Below are 13,616 nucleotides of genomic sequence, written 5' to 3'. Positions count from 1 at the left end.
GTCGCCGAAAAAGGATTCTTGGTTCCGTGCATTCCGGTTGAATAGAATACACAACGTAGGCCTTACCACAAGATGAACCATTATTTCTCTCGTTAAACCTTCGACAAACCGGTGCCAATAACCGCGTTTCTAACATTGCATTTATTAGGAAAAAATCAGGCATTCTGACATTCAAACAATCCTTATAGGAGCCTTTCACGTACAATTCTGAGAGCGAAGCGAGAGACCGTCCACTGCTGTTTGCGCAGATCTCGTTTCGTCTGATCTTTAATCGCAGCGTCGATAATCAAGTCAGTTGAAACCTTGTATGCTTCCACCGGAGGAATTTCTTGTTTTGATACGATTATTTCGAATATAGTGGACGCGTAGCTGTTCTAATCACTAATTGAGGTCGAATACAATGATAAATTCAACGTGCTTGGCCACGGTTATGGAGTAGTCATGATCATATTGAAATTATCGCGAATATCATGCAGTAAGATAGATCGGTTATCAACGTGAAGACAAACCTATGGCATACCGTGGGAGTTGAAGTCGTGTTGAACCAACTGAGGTGCGATGTATAGTGGTACGATGTCTGCCTTTGATTCGGACTTGACAACCGACAACTTCAATATCTGGTACCGAGGATTAACTCGGCCCTGGCCAATAATGAAAAAATTTAAAAGATCTACGTCGAAAGTTAACCGAATGCTTCGTGTTAAACCTAGGAAAATCATGGGAATGAAATATAGACACTTGGGTTTTTTGATGTCCCATGAAGAAATTCCTGTTAGTTTCTAAGATTTCCAAGACGAGGAGCCACTTACTTCGGTATTAGCACCCATCAAAGGGCACTCTCAGGCCTTTACGAGGCAGCTTAGGAGAGGAAATGGTTTTCCTTTATCGAAAATTTATAGGCACATTGGAACATGTTCCCTCAATGAGATTGTCAGACTCTCGCTCTTTAGTGGACAAGGGAGCGTAGAAATTAGTCGTGGTTTCTACGATTCTACATTGGGTAGCTGTATGGCCCAATCGTTCGTAATGACGGCATGCACTGAGGCACAAAAAGGTGAGCAGGTAGACGAGCCCTGTTCAAAAGAACAAAGTTTGGAAGAGTAGATGCGGCGAAAGTCTTCACATGAGACTGACTGGAAATGAGTTATTATACTCCTCGATTTATGCTGAACGCATTTGTTTACAAACCAGAATTTTTACTGACTGAAGCAAAGGGTTCTGGAAGGAGCCAACCCCATATTTCGCAATTAAGACCCCTCCGGGAGACTACACCATCAATCTTTACTTCCCAGACGGGTACGTAGACAAAATACTCCTTCGTACACGGTCGAATGTTGTTTAGTTAGTTTACGCGATATATCGATGATGTTAAATGGGTTATATTCGGTCCTGAAGTAGACCTTCCGGGGGTCTGTTGTATTAGTTGAATATAATTTATGTCGAAAAGAAGATTTATCGGAATTATTTGCCATCGGATAAATATTCAAAACGACCTCGATTGAGCCAGAGAAGTTGCTTCTTGTCGGAGATACCTTTCTATTAGTCAACACTATCATGCGGGTTTCAGTACCTGCTCAAAGAAGATTCTATCGGAGGAAACAGAAAATTAATGCAACGAAATTTAAAAGAATCAAGTAATTGGTACTTAGCTGTGAAACATTTGTAGTATCAGTAATCAACAAACACATTTTCGCTAATGCGTCGGTCACACAGCCGGTTATCAAAGGGTGTTGCCAAATATCCAGGTATTATACGGAAATTTTCACTTTCACTAACATACACCATGTCTGAACTTTCGTCACTACGACTACAAATCACTCCGAATCTTACTACCCACTCGCGAAAAAAGTGTTTCGCCGGCCCTGGTCAAAACTACGATTTCATGGCTGGTTATGTTCAATTTAATGGTGGTAATGTATAATGGAATCTCACATACATACAATGGATCAACAGCCACGAACTTGATATGCTATGTGTCGACGCTGAAATACTTGAAACCTGAGGCGCGTTGGCAAAGCTGCATTATCGTGCAACATGAGGCCAATCTATGCCGCCATTCACCTTTGATACAGAACTCCTATCCTGTACCTCCCCGCGGTGCCAACCGGGGTACAGGCCTCCTTTTGCCGTTTATGTTTAAACTCGGGACTGGGTCCAACCGCTGTCAATTCGTTCACTTTGACAGGTTGGAGAATGTCTCAGTTTCGTTTCGAACAGGAGTGGCATTAGTGAAGATCTTCTAGGATCTGTGGTCGTATGCTGACAGGGAAGGAGGACAAACGACGCGCGCGTGAAACTTCTAATGTATCCGTCTTGCAGAGTCAATCTTTCGGTAGAGTTTATGGGTATTTTGGGCAGCTCAAAATTATTTCTTGGCTTTCTTTTGTAAGTTCGGTTTGTATACAACATTCGATTAATGTTTTTTGTCAATAAATAGTTGGTCGGAAATCAGCCCTAATAAGACTTCAATCTGACTAGTATCGATTAGCAAGGGTCAATACGTACTGAAAATTCGCAGCATCTGTTTTTATGAATCTAATTTCGAGTTCCGTTATTACTAACAAGCCCCGGCATCAGGTTAACGACCCTTACGTATACGTGTATTTCGCAAACAATTTGGATAATATGAAACACTTTTCTTGATTTATAACAACTTGAGCTCTCATAACTTTGTCTCTACAACGTGTCACTCCGTAGTTTCGGTTAGAGAAAGAGTAGCGAATTTTTTGGAATACTGTCGCAATAAATAGTGATCCGGCCCATTACGCAGAGAAGATTAGCTTTCGTAGGCAATACTCCCACGGTCGGCTGTGTGCTGTTCAAATTGCTTTTGTTTATAAAACAGGATACTCTCGGTAGCCGGCTACCCAGAGTTTAAAAAGAACCAAGAACTAAATAATTTTTTTTTCTTTTTCGAGTGATCATGTACTCGAAAACCAACCAAACTACTACCTAAGAAACCATGCTTTACAGATCGCATCGCTTGTTTGGAGCGAATCCTAGACTTTATATCCTTCCAAACGACCAACTCCGCGATACCTATGGAAGAACCTAATGAGTCGTCTACCTTCCGTTCAGTAGGCGGAGCATCAACACTTCCTGTCTACCTTATCCTTTATCCTTCCCCGTGAACGATGGAGATGGGGCCGGTCGGCAATGATGGCTATCATGCTGTTGAAATTTTAATATGGATCGGATTGGTATAAATTCCTACTTACCATTTTCTAAGCAACTCTTATTAGATAATCAGCAGTCAAACATGATGAAGTCAGTGTGCAATCCGCCAAAATCATCGTCACAACGCAACCCTTTTTTGGATTGACCCCACTGTGAGGCGGACCCAGGAAGTGTAAAAAAGTGCATATTCTCGCCATACATACATTGGATACTACAAGCCTTTTTGACTCATAAAATGTAATTAACCCGATGTCGCTCGTTCGGTTTCTGACATTCTCTTGGGATACGGAAGACAATCTCTGAATTTCGATGGCCTCCATATCCGCATTTCTACGATTTCTTGCAGGAATTTTGATGCAGGATTCTAAAGCAAATCTTCTCAGAAGTTTGGTGGAATCCTTCTAAAGATAGAGTTCTGCTGAAGATATAGTATTATAGAATACTGATAGAATCATGGTCATATTTTTAATGATATCCTGTGTAAACTTCTGATGCATATCCTGGTCAGACTTCCGGCAGAATTTGACGCAATGTTGCTCTTCTCCTTATTGCTTGATCAGGATTTCGACGTTATCTGGTTCATGATTGCAACTGAATCCTTCTCAGAATTTGAACGGTATATTTAACTCTTGCATGCCCTCGTTCTTAAATAACTATAAATTTTGGCTTAGAAAACGTATGTTCACGACGACAAGTACAGCCTATAACTGGGACTATTTTCCTTGCAGTTCCCAAGCATCCAAAAGTTCGTATAAGATAATACCTTGTACATTATTATTTTCCGCCGCAAGAAACATTGTCAATTTTCAACATTCGGAAAAACTGGCTGTTTATTTTGACGTCACCAAAAAGCTGACATTCCCGGAGTACAGTGGCGTAGCCAAAAACTTTGATGAAAATTGCAGATTTTTCGAAAATGCTAGATTTTTATAAAATAGTGTACCAACAAGAAGAAGGTTTCAAGGTTTTATTTTTAACTTTCTTTTATAATATGTTTCAAAAATTAAAAATTTTGGTTAAAATAACATAATTCCGAAACCGACATCTTTAAAGGTTTAAAAACTTCGAATAAGTTTTCTAACATGAAACATCGCGTATTAAATACCCTAATAAAAGATGTTTTTAGCGTTTTTCTAGTGACATTTTCTGACAACTAAGTTGACGTACGATCCATGACTTCCAGAAAGTTATTTGTAACAACACTCTCGAAAATTTTGCTGAAGACAGTAAATCTCGAACTGAATTTGTTTGAAAAGTATATTCTCCATGACTAGATCTAGGAGGATATAAGGTCCATTTTTTAATCAGGAGATGTTTTACGTTGTAAAAGTTTTTTAGTATAAATACTAAACCTCCAAAGTTGATTGTTTCAAAAAAAATATGATCTTGACCTTAAATATTCTTATCATTGATAATATTGTTATAAAATCAAATACTCATGAAGTCGAAAAGTTAAATAATTAATTCGTAATTAATGTATCAAAAATTCTTATACTTCAGCAGTAGATGTCTAAACGAGTAATGTTCGCCCATCTATCAATGAAGATTGGCATCTATTGACATATTTTAGAATATATAATAGATGCTGCAATATTCACGCAGTTATACGTAGCCGAACGTATTGTTTACGAAAACAGCCTTAAACGCAAGTATGAAGAATTCTGTTCAACTATAGGGGTCCCTTCGTTCAATAGTGCCTAGGGGCCCTGAGTGATCTTAAAACGGCCATGAAACAAACTAGAAATGTCTCAGCTGTATTCTGTTAAATAAAACGTCTAAGGCAATTATTATTAATCGTGATCATATCGACCAATCTCTCTATCAATACAAATTCGGAACAAGACAAACTCACTCAAATATTCGAATCAAGTCAAGACTCACAAAAAACAACGAAACGTTTGTTTAGTTGGAAACTTCCTTTTTTCGTCATCAGAAAGGGGTGAAATATTTCCAGCGGTACAAGCGACAAAGCCGGAAAGTGAAACATTTCTTCTGTGGTAACATGCTACATAAATCATGTTGCACGCAGGCAGGACGCAACGTTGCAAGCCCATCTAATTCTGTTCAGTGCTTTCATCAGAGAAAATTCATAACATCCTTTCAACTCCCGTTGTACGGTCTTCTTCAGCTGAAAAATCTACTAAAATGCGCGAAAATAAAATCTATAATATGCATCATTCTCATCCATAAAAAGCCAAACCGAGAGAAAATTGTTCTGCACCGTCACCGTTGCAGCACACAAAAATCGTCAATCGTTCAATTTTCTGGAAAATAAAACGCTGAATTTTTTCATTCGATATCCCAATCGAAATGCGAAGTAGCTATTCATTTCACGATCGCGGTTTTCGGCGATATGCAAAGGACAATCAACCGAGACACACGCACACCTAATCGATGTCATTTTTTTCTGTTCAATCGTGTTTTTATGCTTTTATTTTTATTGCATTTTTTTATTTCCGATGCTCGCATATTTTTCGGTCTCTTTCGGTGGGGTGGTTGAGAAAAATTGCCACAGCGCTATCTGTTCGGATTTTTCTGTGTTCAGACCTGCAGCGTGAGGAGAAAAGGGTTGATTCGCTGTAAAATATATTATGCATGAAGAAGGACTAATGGCAAGGATTTAATTTATTAGATGAGCATATAGATTTAAATGTGCTGCTTTCGCTGTTGTGTTTGCATAGCCGGCATTTGAGCAAAAGCGCAAATAATGGAAAATGATAAGTGGTTTAACATATGTTTATCTGATTTTTCGGTGATACCTTTGCGAGGTACACAGGCAAAATGCGGAAGTGTTTCGCGGGGATTTAACCTATTTCGCAGGAGTTTGTTTTGTGTTTGCCATGTGGTTGATTTATGGCGGGTATTGAACAGTAATAATTCAAACGCTTTTGTTATTCAGGCTACGCTCTGTAGTGGGCAATATTTTAATCTTTCCCTGACTAGATTCCTTGATTATAAAAAAAAATCAAATATATGAAACGACTAAAACTGAAAATTCCAGTCTTTCAAAAACACGAAAAGACCAGTGATCCACGTAGGAAATGCTCCTCTTTATCCGTGCCATGCTAATTGAATCTGCACCGATTCGTTGCAATAATAATCTATCGAAATTTATGCAAATCCACCTTAACAAACCTAGCAGGAACAGCTGATGGTAACACAAAATTAGCATAACACGGAATACCTTCCTTGTCATTATTAGCATAGTTGAAAGCACACACATCCTGACATTAATTTGCATATTTTTCTCGGAGCAAACTTCAGTCACTCTACCAAACGTTAATCCTTCCAAACTAGCAGTATAGCACAGTTTGCAAACTGAACCGTGCGCTATGGAGGAAAAACAACAAAATCAGCTGCCATCCATTCATCCATTTTAGGCAGCTTCCCCGTTGCCCGAGAGGATTCCCACTTTTACTTTCATTCGAGTTGAAGCAAACCCTTTTTCCCCCTAGCGTGCGCACGACAGCAAATTAAGGACGTCTGATTTGCATATTTTTTGCGCGTATGCGCGCGCGCAAAATTTGTACAAATGAAAAAAAACGTCAAGCAAAACGGAACTCCTAATTTGAATAACAATGGTCAGACGGAGGAGAGATCGACATTATGACATAACGGATTTTGCGCTATTTTCCAGCGTCAAGCAGTCGGCTGATTTGTTTGACATGCCTGACTTGTGCCTCGAGATGGAAGTCGTTGATGTTGTTTGTTCTGATCCAAAGAACAGTTTGAGTGCGTAAGGGGAGGGCCATGCAAATCTTCCGAATGGAGTGAATATTTTCCATGAATCTCAGGAACAAATCCTAGTTAGAGTATTCGAACTAAAGCGAATTTATCTTAACGATTTTTTTTTAGAGATTTTTGGAAATTAATACCGGAAATAAATAAGGGAGATCGCGAAAAAAAAAGTATGAAAACTAGAGATGCTTGTTAAATAGGCGTAAATGAGATAAGATTTATATTAACGATAATAAAATTTTATACAAATATTCTCATAACTGTCCTGCATATAAGTCAACAAAATATCACAAAATAAATTATTAAAATTCATTAACTAATTGCGAAATTGTACCTGCGTAAGCCTTTCATAGTTTCATTACAATATTTTTCACATTTTCTATGTCAAAAAAATCGTTTGCTTAAAGTAATGACTGAGAAAGATGTAATTATCTGTTTATATATTAATTTGACCAAAGTGGGGTGTTCAATATGCGATGGAAATACGCATTGTTTTGTCTGAGTGGACCCAGAATCCGACGATCTCCAATCATGCTATATAGCATGAATCTTGTAGCTTTTTTATATATTATTTTCTATTTGATTATATTGTTTTGTTTGCATTACATTTCAAATTTTAGTATATTGGGGGTTCAGCCGCAAGTGGTGACTTTTCATCGCTATTGTTTACATGACTCAGTTAATTATTATTAAGTTATAATATGCTTTCGCAGTTAAGTATTTTTTCAGTAGGATGTTTTAAACCTACTTGTCTTGTGAATAAGGAGCTAAACAAATCTTATAAACTATGTTATAAACTATAAAGAGAGCTAATCGTTGCAATTGAAGATTGCAACGATTTTTGTCGGAAGTTACTTATAATACTGTTCGTCATAATTTCTAATGTTTCTATGTTTGCGAGTCTGTGCAACTCATTTATGCTAAACCAGGGAGGATGCTTCAAAATCATTTTCAGAATTTTATTCTGAATCCTTTGGAGCGTTTTCTTCCTAGTAGCACAACAACTTGCCCAGATTGGCACGGCGTATAGCATTGCCGGTCTACATATTTGTTTATAAATTAAAAACGTTTTATATAATTGATGCATTTTGTTTGGATTCCTTCAATGTGATCCTTAAAAGTGAGTTTTTTATTGTAAATCAAACCCAAGTATTTAACTTTATCTGACCACGTTAAATTCAAACCATTAAATTTAATAATATGGTTATTATTTGGCTTAAGAGAAGAAGCTCTTGGCTTATACGGAAACACAATCAATTGTGTTTTTGCTGCATTAGTGGAAATTTTTCATTTTTTCAGGTAATAATTGAAAATATTCAAGTTTCGTTGCAGTCGACTGCAGATAAGCCGAAGACTCCTACCAGTGGCTGAGATGCTAGTATCATCACGGAAAAGTGACTTTTTACAGCCTGTAGGTAGATTTGGAAGATCAGAGGTAAAAATATTGTATAGAATTGGTGCGACGCTTGATCCTTGAGGGACGCCTTCTTTAACGGGTAGCTTATTAGATTTACAATTTTGATCTACCGTAACCTGTAGGGTACGGTTAGTGATATAATTTTTAATTATCTTTATTATGTAAATTGGAAAATTTAAATCCCACATTTTGGCAATTAATCCTTTATGCCAAACACTGTCGAAAACTTTTTCCATGCCTAGAAGAGCAACTGCTGTGGAATAACCCTCTGAGATATTTGTCTTTATTATGTTAGTTATTCTCACAAGTTGATGAGTAGTTGAATGTCCAATACGAAATCCAAACTGCTCAGGAAGAAAAATAGAATTCTCATTGATATGTGACATTATTCTAGTTAGGATGATTCTTTCAAATAATTTACTGATAGAAGAGAGTAAACTAATTGGTCGACAGGTAGATGCTTCTGCTGGGTTTTTATCTGGCTTCAAAATAGGAATAACCTCGGCATTTTTCCATCTTTCAGGGAAGTATGCTAATTCAAAACATTTGTTGAATATTTTGACCAAGTATCTCATGGTGATTTCGGGAAGGTTTTTAAGAAGAATGTTGAAAATTCCATCATAACCTGGAACTTTCATATTTTTTAACTTTTTCATGATGGATTTTAACTCATCATAGTTTGTTTCAACAATATCGTCTAGAAACAATACTTGATTTGAAACGTTTTCATATTTTTGTAAAACTTCTGCTTCAATAGGACTCACAACGTTAAGATTAAAATTATGGACGCTTTCAAACTGCTGAGCAAGTTTCTGAGCTTTTTCTTCGTTTGAAAGAAGTATGTGGTCACCTTCCTTCAAAGCTGGAATTGGTTTCTGAGGTTTCTTAAGAATCTTAGAATGTTTCCAGAAAGGCTTAGAATTTGGCTTGATCTGTTTAACCTCTTTCGCGAAATTTTCATTTCTTAAGAGTGTGAACCTATGTTTAATTTCTTTTTGTAGATCCTAATAGATACATTTCATAGCAGGATCACGAGAACGTTGATATTGACGTCTTCGAACATTCTTCAAGCGAATCAGAAGTGGAAGATCGTCGTCAATAATAGGAGTTTTAAATATTTTCTGTGTTGTTGATACTGATAAATTTCTAGCATCAACTATAGAATTACTTAAATTTTGTAATGCCGTATCAATGTCAGCTTTATTTTATAAATCAAGGTCATGATTAAAATTATTCTCAATATAAGTTTTGTATCTTTCCCAATTCTGAATCTTGTAGCTCTTTTTGTATTTAACTTATCGTTGTACTAAATTAATAAGTTTTGTATATTTTTATTCTCTCATATGTGCTTGGCTGTGTTAGCTCCCATCAAGTGCACTGATATCTTCATCTGCTACATAAACTTTGTAAGGATAAGTCATACAATAAGTCAAACTAGGTGTGCCATTTCCAGGTTCCACACTAAAATATTATTTGAAGCCCAAATTGAAAAAGATAGCCAAAGAGGCGTAAAATTGAGACTTCACTAAAGGCACTAAGGGAGTACGATACAGTTTAGTTTGTTCCATTAAAATTCTTATTCTCAAATGTGAAGCGGATCAGAATATAAATAGCGCACGTGTTTGAGTTGCACGATAAGAGCTTTTGAACTACAAAGATTTCTAATTAAAATGTGGCAAAAATTATGGCAAATTTTTATCGCTCGGTCTCTCAGCTTTATAAAAACATAAACAGACCACAGTCAAAGGTAGGTGGTTTTCCTGAGATTTTTGGTTTTGGCACAACAAACTCCTTGTTTAAACTCCAATTTCTAAGACCAGATGCAGTTTGCTTCGGCTTTGTGTACGCCATATCTCGAACGATTATATTTGGATAAATTATATTTAGAGATTTGAAGGTATTTGTAATTTTGTCCCGTTCTGTTTAATTACCATTTAAAATATTCACTCTCTGCAGCAACAAACTCGAAGCGCTGAACACACCGTCGATCCTAACTTTGTGAGCGGGCATGTAGACGTGGTAGTCGTTCGTAAAGGACTTGTTGCTAGTAACGTCGTCTTCTTGTTTTATACAGAATATCACCATTCTGAGGTTTTCTATGTGCACTTTCTAGATATCTGTTACTGCTGAATATTCCCACGTCAGTTTGTCCGATTTGTTTAGGATACTTGGCGAATTATCTTTGATCAGAAAGAAGATCTGATATGGGCCGATCTTTAATGGGAAGTAGAAGTTTTTGACATTGGTACCAGTGCTTCGAAATTTCAACATCAGTTACCTATTTCTACTTGCATTTACCGAATCCAACATTCAGATTCACCGCCTCTCTCATTTGTTAAAATGAAATTTCATGCAGAATCGACTGCTTGAGTGCAGAGGAAATAAAAGTTCCTTCACCAACAAAAACATTCATTTGTTATTATGTGGATAGTTGGAAGGCAGAAGTTGGCATATTCTCACATTTTCGAGCATAAGTGAGCTGTGTAATCGGTATCTGGTGCACTTTTGCTCAGAGTTAGCATAGAAACAAAATTCAGTTTACTTTTGAAACTGAACATATCCAAACCTGAATGTGCTGTGTCGGGAGAACGAATGGCGAGGTAAACGAACCAAACATTTTATTCGTCGCGGCGGGCAGGAATTGAATTTTGTTTCACTTTCAAGTTCACGCAGGGATGTCAACTTTTTATGCTCTGATTGGTACTGTTGGAAAATGTGAGAAAGGCAAGAATATATGAAGTGCTAAAACTTTTGAAGTAGCATTAGGAGTTTATATTTTTTTTGAAGAGAACATTTTTGTCATTTCAATAGATAATATTTACGTTTCTCGAGAAAATGGAAAGTTGGAGTTTTTGGATATTTTATCCCAAAAATCACATATTCTTAATAACCAATCTGCTCTATGCTTTAAATCATACATATTTTGAAGTTTTTCTAATGTAAAGTGCATAAATCTCAGCAATCGAATAGTATATTTGCTACCTGTTCAGAGTACGAGAAGCTGGGATTCTAGGACATGTTGTCATTTATATCAAATTTTATCATTTTCTCGCGCATATATCTCTGTTATTCTTCAATCAATATTTATTAAATGTATATAGTTGAGCGTGGAAAATTTTTAGAAAAAAAGAGGAAATAGATTCGTTATCGGTAAAATTCAGAAACATCAGATTTTTTGACATTTGGTCTAGAAACCACATTAATTTATCAAATAGTACAGCTTCTCGTATTTTTTTTACTTTTTACTGCAGGATTTGTTACGTTCAATTAGGTACATTTGATACAATTTGATTGAAGAATAAATATCTCTGTTATTGCATTACAATATGAGTGATGAAATGCCCTAGAACCACAACTTCTCGTATTCTGGCGAATATGATTTGCAACGTAGAGGCTAATAGTGATGGGAAATACAGGATTTTAAGACATAATGTTACAAAAATCTAACTTTCCGTATTTTTCGTGTAACGGAAATATTTTTATGAATGTCTTCTTGACTGTCGAGCTTCTATTATCAGGAGTTTTTTCGGCTAATCAGTCATAAATTAGACAGCGAAAACAACAATATTGCTTTTACTTCCAACGTTTCAATGGATTTATTCCACCTTTATCAAGGATTCTAAAAATGTATAGCTCTTGGTAGTTACTGAAGTACATAAATAATTTTACTTACAAAAACTTTGTGTTTTCTTGTAAAGTGTAATGTTGTGGTAAAACATGAACTGTCCTAATGTATACGCGTCATCTAATAGCTATTTTGGTCAAGAATTGAAAGAAAAAATATATTCTGTGTTTAATTTGCTAAGATATATCTACTCACTGCTATTGTTCGCATATTCATGCACCTACTGTATTTTTTGAAATTTTTCTGCGTTTGAAACGATTCTGTTTCGCGGGTAGAGAACGAGGGAAAAAGCGCTATATTCGATCTGGTAACTGTACTGAACTTGACGGTTGTTGAGTGTTTGCTATAATCGTGCGTATGGTAGTATCGGTAGTGTAAGTGTTGTCAGTTTTATAGTTTCTATTATGTAGTGTTTGTAGAATTCCTGCATATATACAACTAAGTCCGTCGGTATCTGTGCGTTTGTTTACAGTTTTTTGCTGGTTGATGATATGACACATTTCCAATATAGGAAGAGCTGTCGTTCGGTTATGTTGATCGAGTATCTTCACCTTGTTTACATCGAAGTTATGATGATGTGTAATGCTGTGTTCGAGGAGAGCTGTTTTTTGTTTTAGTTCGACTATCTGGATGTCTTCACTGGTGTGTCCTGCTTCCCTGAGTAAGTTGAGCTTTTTTATGTTTGAGCGGTGTGCAGCTATCCTTGTTTTGAGCATGTTAGAAGTCATGCCCACATATGATGATGGGCAGTTTTGGCATGGTATGCTGTATATCACATTGCTCAAATTATCCTGCGGTATGCTATCTTTGACCTTGCTGAAAAGATTTGCTACTGTTTTGATGTTGCGAAAAGCTAGTGAGACATCCGGGTAGTCTCTTTTTAGGGTTTTTGCTATTTTATGCGTCAATGACGGTATGTTTGGAAGTGACCGGTAAGTATGTTTCAGGTTTTCATCAGGATTGGAAAGTTGTGTGGTAGGTATTGCGCGTGTTTTGTTATTGTTAATCAATCTGTTTCGCAGCGACTTTGGGTAGTCGTTTTGTTTTAAATATTTGTCCATGATTTGGATTTTCTCCGGTCTGTTGAGATTGGTAGATAGTTTTTCCACTCTGCTGATAAAGTTTTTTGCCACGTTGATTTTTTGCTGGTATGAATGGTATGAGTGGAAGTTAAGAAAACGTCCACTTGCTATGGGTTTAGAATACCACTCAGTACGTATCTCTTGGTTTTCCGTGCGTACTAGTACCATGTCGAGATATGGTAATCTGCGATTTTCTTCCAATTCATAGGTGAACTGTATATGTTTGTCATAGTTATTGAGGATATCGTGCACTTGTTTGAGTTTGTTGAGAGGTATAGCCATTATGAAATCGTCTACATATTTTTTGAGAATTGGTGGTTTGAAACTTTGTTTTGTAATGGTTGTGTCTAATAGTCCTTCTAGAACGAGGTCGGCTAGAACGGGTGATAGAGGGTTTCCCATAGCTGTTCCAAAGATTTGTCGGTAGTATTTGTCGTCGAATTTGAAGTAACTGGAATCTATGCAAAATTCGACAATTTCCAATAGGAGGTCAAGCTTGATATTCGTGTGTTGTTTGATATTGTTCCAGTTGTATATGATATTGTGTGTTATCAATGATTTAGGTATACATGTAAAT

At 36.6% G+C, this 13,616-nt stretch overlaps 1 long non-coding RNA gene across 1 annotated transcript; it reads right to left on the bottom strand.

Annotated features, from left to right (window-relative positions):
• Positions 1-11,824: 11,824 nt before the first annotated feature.
• Positions 11,825-12,474, bottom strand: LOC131691859 (uncharacterized). Its single transcript, XR_009305867.1, has 3 exons — positions 12,153-12,474; positions 12,006-12,084; positions 11,825-11,951 (listed from the first exon to the last, which is right to left on the bottom strand). It is a non-coding gene; the product is annotated as an uncharacterized LOC131691859 (long non-coding RNA).
• Positions 12,475-13,616: the final 1,142 nt, after the last annotated feature.

The sequence above is a fragment of the Topomyia yanbarensis genome, chromosome 3 (assembly GCF_030247195.1).
Source record: "Topomyia yanbarensis strain Yona2022 chromosome 3, ASM3024719v1, whole genome shotgun sequence".
Taxonomy (NCBI): Eukaryota; Metazoa; Arthropoda; class Insecta; order Diptera; family Culicidae; genus Topomyia; species Topomyia yanbarensis.
This window is presented reverse-complemented; position numbering and strand designations above follow the sequence as displayed.